Genomic DNA, 6,296 nt, shown 5'->3' with positions numbered 1-6,296 from the left:
ACCCAGACCTCCATAAGAGCTGTGCAGTGACCCCTGACGGGTGACCTGCACCCACCAGGCCACCACATTCACTGACCAGGAACTGTGGGAGCCACGCAACCCTGTGTCCTCCCTCCCAGCTTCCACACTAGCCTGTTCATCTGCACAGGGACTCTGGTAGCTATGTGCCCTTTGGAGCCCTCCCTGCCTCTGTGCAGAGCTCTTCTCCTAGCCAGAGACTGCTGGAGCCTTGGGCTCTCTGTGCCAAAGTCATTGGGTGCCTGGCACTCCCAGAACCGTGTGCACCACTCCCAGCCCTGTTGCTGGATCTGGGTGTATCACAAACCGGAGCTGCTTCCACAACCAGAACTCCCTAGCTAGAGCAGCCCCAGAGGAACTACATAGGGTCACTCCCTACAAAGATCCAGCAACAATAGAGTGATCCTGCTGGGGTCTAATCTTGGAGAGACACCTCCCCAACTCTGAGGACAGCCAGAGGCAATGGTGAAAAACAATCATGAGGCAAAATCAACAGAAAAACTCTGGCAATATGAATAATCAGAGTAGATCAACTCCCCCAAGGATCAATGGGGCAGAAACAGCACAAGACCCCATGCACAAACAAATAGCTGAGATGTCAGAAATTGAATTCAGGATCTGGATAGTAAATAAGATCAAATTAGAATTCCAAAAGTTATCTCAAGAATTCAACGGATTCAAAGACCAAATGACCAAAGAATTCGACACATTGAGACAAGAAGTTGCATCCCTCAAAGATCTGAGAAACACAGTAGAATCCGTCAGCAATAGAATGGAGCAAGCAGAAGAAAGGATTTCTGACATTGAAGACAAAGCTTTCGAATGCTCCCAAACCCTCAAAGAAGAAGAGAAATGGAGAGCAAAAACAGACCACTCTCTTAGAGAGCTCTCAGATAATTTGAAGAAAACCAATATTCATCTTATAGGGATCCCTGAAAGTGATATTGGCTTCACAAGGCACAGAGTCTCTTCTCCATGAGATTATGAAGGAGAACTTTCCAGATAGCAGACAGTTTCAGAACTCCAGCACGATTCAACTCAAATAAGACATCCCCCAGACACATCATAATCAATTTCACTAAAGTTAATATGAAGGACAAAATTCTGAAACCTGCCAGACGAAAGAAAACCATTACCTACAAGGGGAAGAATATCAGAATAACTGCAGATCTCTCTGCTGAAACTTTTAAGCTAGAAGAGGATGGTCGTCTACTTTTAATCTCCTAAAACAAAATAACTTTCAACCCAGGATCCTGTACCCAGCTAAACGGAGCTTCATTTATGACGGAAAAATTAAATACTCCAATGACATTCACATGTTGAAGAAATTTGCCACAACTAAACCAGCTCTCCAGGACCTTCTTAGACCTATCCTCCATAAAGACCAGTGTAATTCTCTACCACAAAAGTAAACCCACCCAAAACATTTTTGATCAAATTCCAACTCCCACAGTCACAAAAGGATTAAAAATGTCCACCGGTCTCTCTTATCCATACTCTCAATTAATGTGAATTGTTTAAATTATCCTCTAAAGAGGCATAGGTTGGCGGACTGCATACAAAAACTCAAGCCAGATATCTGCTGCATCCAAGAATCGAATCTTATATTAAAAGACAGATATAGACTCAAGGTGAAGGGATGGTCATCTATATTCCAGGCAAATGGAAAGCAGAAAAAAGCAGGCATTGCAATCCTGTTCGCAGACGCAATAGGCTTTAAACCAACAAAAGTAATTAAGGATAAGGATGGACACTTCATATTTGTTAAAGGTAATACTCAATATGATGAGATCTCAATTATTAATATTTATGCACCCAACCACAACGCACCTCAATTTATAAGAGAAACTCTAACAGACATGAGCAACTCGATTTCCTCCACTTCCATAGTAGTTGGAGATTTTAACACCCCATTAGCAGTGCTAGATAGATCCTCCAAAAACAAGCTAAGCAAATAAATTTTAGATTTAAACTCAACCATTCAACATCTGGACTTAACAGACATCTACAGAACATTTCATACCCCCAAAACTGAATACACATTCTTCTCATCAGCACATGGAACATACTCCAAAATCGACCACATCCTAGGCCACAAATCTAACCTCAGCAAATTAAAAAAAATAGAAATTATTCCTTGCATCTTCTCAGACCATCATGGAATAAAAGTTGAACTAAATAACAACAGGAACCTGCTTACCCATACAAAAACATGGAAGCTAAACAACCTTATGCTGAAGGATACATGGGTTATTGACAAGATTAAGAAGTAAATCACCATATTTTTGGAATAAAACAACAATCAAGACAAGAATTACCAGAACCTCTGGGATACTGCAAAGGCAGTCCTAAGAGGGAAATTTATAGCACTGCAGGCCTTCCTCAAGAAAACGGAAAGAGAGGAAGTCAATAACTTAATGGAACATCTCAAGCAACTGGAGAAAGAAGAACACTTCCACACCAAATGCAGCAGAAGAAAAGAAATAACCAAAATCAGAGCAGAACTAAATGAAATTGAAAACAAAAGAATTATACAACAGATCAATAAATCCAAAAGCTGGTTTTTTGAAAAGATCAATAAAATAGATAAACCTTTGGCCAACCTAACCAGGAAAAAAAGATTAAAATCTCTAATTGCATCAATCAGAAATGGTAACGATGAAATAACAACAGACCCCTCAGAAATTCAAAAAATCCTTAATGAATACTACAAGAAACTGTACTCTCACAAATATGAAAATCTGAAAGAGATCGACCAATACCTGGAAGCATGCCACCTACCAAGACTTAGCCAGAACGAAGTGGAAATGTTGAACAGGCCTATAGCAAGTTCTGAAATAGCATAAACTATACAAAATCTCCCTAAAAAGAAAAGCCCAGGACCAGATGGCTTTATGTCAGAATTCTACCAAACATTTAAAGAAGAACTAGTACCTATACTACTAAACCTCTTCCAAAATATAGAAAAAGAAGGAATATTACCCAGCACATTCTACGAAGCAAACATCACCTTGATCCCCAAACTAGGGAAAGACCCAACAAGAAAAGAAAATTATAGACCAATATCACTAATGAATATAGATGCTAAAATACTCAATAAGATCCTAACAAACAGAATCCAACAACACATCAAAAAAATTATACACCATGACCAAGTCGGATTTATCCCAGGGTCTCAAGGCTGGTTCAATATACGTAAAGCTATAAATGTAATTCAACACATAAACAAACTTAAAAATAAAGACCATATGATTCTTTCAATTGATGCAGAAAAAGCTTTTGATAATATCCAGCATCCCCTCATGATCAGAACACTTAAGAAAATTGGTATAGAAGGGATATTTCTTAAACTAATAGAGGCCATCTATAGCAAACCCACAGCCAATATCGTATTGAATGGAGTTAAATTGAAATCATTTCCACTTAGATCAGGAACCAGGCAAGGTTGCCCATTGTCTCCATTGCTCTTTAACATTGTAATGGAAGTTTTAGCCATTGCAATTAGGGAAGAAAAGGCAATCAAGGGTATCCACATAGGGTCAGAAGAGATCAAACTTTCACTCATCGCAGATGATATGATCGTATATCTGGAAAACACTAGGGCTTCTACTACAAAACTTTTAGAAGTGATCAAGAAATATAGCAATGTCTCAGGCTACAAAATCAACTTCCATAAATCTGTAGCCTTTATATATACCAACAATAACCAAGCCGAAAAAACAGTCAAGGACTCTATTCCTTTCACAGTGGTGCCAAAGAAGATGAAATATTTGGGAGTATACCTAACAAAGGATGTGAGAGATCTCTACAAAGAGAACTATGAAACTCTAAGAAAAGAAATAGCCGAAGATGTTAATAGATGGAAAAACATACCATGCTCATGGCTGGGAAGAATCAACATTGTTAAAATGTCCATACTGCCCAAAGCCATACATAATTTTAATCCAATTCCTATTAAAGCTCCATTGTCATATTTTAAAGATCTTGAAAAAATAATACTTCGTTTTATATGGAATCAGAAAAAACCTCGAATAGCCAAAACAATACCCAGAAATAAAAACAAAGCAGGAGGAATCACACTACCTGACCTGAGACTGTACTATAAATCCGTAGTGATCAAAACAGCATGGTACTGGCACAAAAGCAGAGAAGTAGATGTCTGGAACAGAATAGAGAACCAAGAGATGGATCCAACTACTTACGGTTATTTGATCTTTGACAAGCCAATTAAAAACATTCAATTGGGAAAAGATTCCCTATTTAACAAATGGTGCTGGGTAAACTGGCTGGCAACCTGTAGAAGATTGAAACTGGACCCACACCTTTCACCATTAACTAAGATAGACTCTCACTGGATAAAAGATTTAAACTTAAGACATGAAACTATAAAAATACTTGAAGAAAGTGCAGGGAAAACTCTTGAAGGAATCGGCCTAGGTGAATATTTTTATGAGGAGGACTCCCCAGGCAATTGAAGTAGTATCAAAAATACACTACTGGGACCTGATCAAACTAAAAAGCTTCTGCACAGCCAAGAACATAGTGAGTAAAGCAAGCAGACAGCCCTCAGAATGGGAGAAAATATTTGCAGGTTATACTTCCGATAAAGGTCTAATATCCAGAATCTACAGAGAACTCAAATTTATTAGCAAGAAAAGAACATGTGACCCCATTTCAGGGTGGGCAAGGGACTTTAGAGAAACTTCTCTAAAGAAGACTGACACAAAATCTACAAACACATGAAGAAAAGCTCATCATCCTTAATCATCAGAGAAATGCAAATCAAAACTACTCTGAGATATCACCTAACCCCAGTAAGAGTAGCCCACATAACAAAATCCCCAAACCAGAAATGTTGGCATGGATGTGGAGGAAAGAGCACACTTCTACACTGTTGGTTGGAATGCCCACTAATACGTTCCTTCTGGAAGGATGTTTGGAGAATACTTAGAGACCTAAAAATAGACCTGCCATTCGATCCTATAATTCCTTTACTAGGTTTATACCCAGAAGACCAAAAGTCACAATATAACAAAGACATCTGTACCAGAATGTTTATTGCAGCCCAATTCATAATTGCTATCATGGAAGAAGCCCAAGTGCCCATTGACCCACGAATGGACTAGCAAATTGTGGTACATGTATACCATGGAATACTATGCAGCCTTAAAGAAAGATGGAGACTTTACCTCTTTCATGTTTACATGGATGGAGCTGGAACATATTCTTCTTAGCAAAGTATCTCAGGAATGGAAGAAAAAGTATCCAATATACTCAGCTCTACTATGAAGCTAAATTATAGCTTTCACATGAAGGCTATAACCCAACTATAGCACAAGACTATGGGGGAAGATCCAAGGAAGGGGAAGGGAGTGGGGAGGTTTTGGTGGAGGGAGGGTAATGGGTGGGGCCACATCTATGGTGCATCTCAGAATGGGTACAGGCGATTGCACTAATGTACAATGATTTAACAAAAAAAAAATAAAAAAAAAAGATGATTGTCATGAACTAGCATGGCAAAGGGGAGAGGAACAGAGTGGAATTGATGGGGAATGAGGAAAATACAGCACAAGAGAAAACATGGAACAAAGGTTGGGACCGGGAGGACTGACTGAGCTGATGGCTACAGCCAGCCCCAAAGCACAAAATCAGCTTTATTGTATAATATCTGTACAGCGTTGTCCAGGGGGAAGTAGCAGAGACAAAATGGGGAAAAAGAATAAACAAAAGACATAGTTTTGGTCTTACAGTATAATAGGAAAATGTAAATGACTTTAACAAAGACAAACCATCTTGTTAATGGTTTCTGCTCAACTTCATTAACATTGGACAAGAAGTAAGAATGGCAAGCTCACAAGGATCTCAGCATAGTTGACAAAGCAAAGGAATAACTATGTGACTTAGTGGTTACCACTTTACTTTGTTAGCATATGACAAGGAGAAAGAAGGAAGAGATCTCAAGGATCTCTGCATAGTTAACTAAACAAAGAAAGGGCTATGTGACTTTTGGCAGAGGGAGCACAAAGAAAGGAAAATGGCTGTTTTGGAAAGGAGAAGAAGCAGTTGGGGGTTCATTCTCTGAATGTTCCCCAGACTGTGAGATCTCTGCCATCTCACAGCCTGCTGTCTACAGATGTTGAGCATTTTTTTCATGTGTCTGTAGGACGTGCACCTATCTTCTTCAGAGAAGCTTCTGTTCAAGTCCCTTGCCCACAATGAAATGGGATTACTTGTTCTTTTCTTATTAGTAAGTTTGAGTTCTCTGTGGATTCTGGTTA

The sequence above is a fragment of the Nycticebus coucang genome, chromosome 3 (assembly GCF_027406575.1).
Source record: "Nycticebus coucang isolate mNycCou1 chromosome 3, mNycCou1.pri, whole genome shotgun sequence".
NCBI classification, from domain to species: domain Eukaryota; kingdom Metazoa; phylum Chordata; class Mammalia; order Primates; family Lorisidae; genus Nycticebus; species Nycticebus coucang.
Note: the sequence above shows the minus strand (reverse complement) of the source record.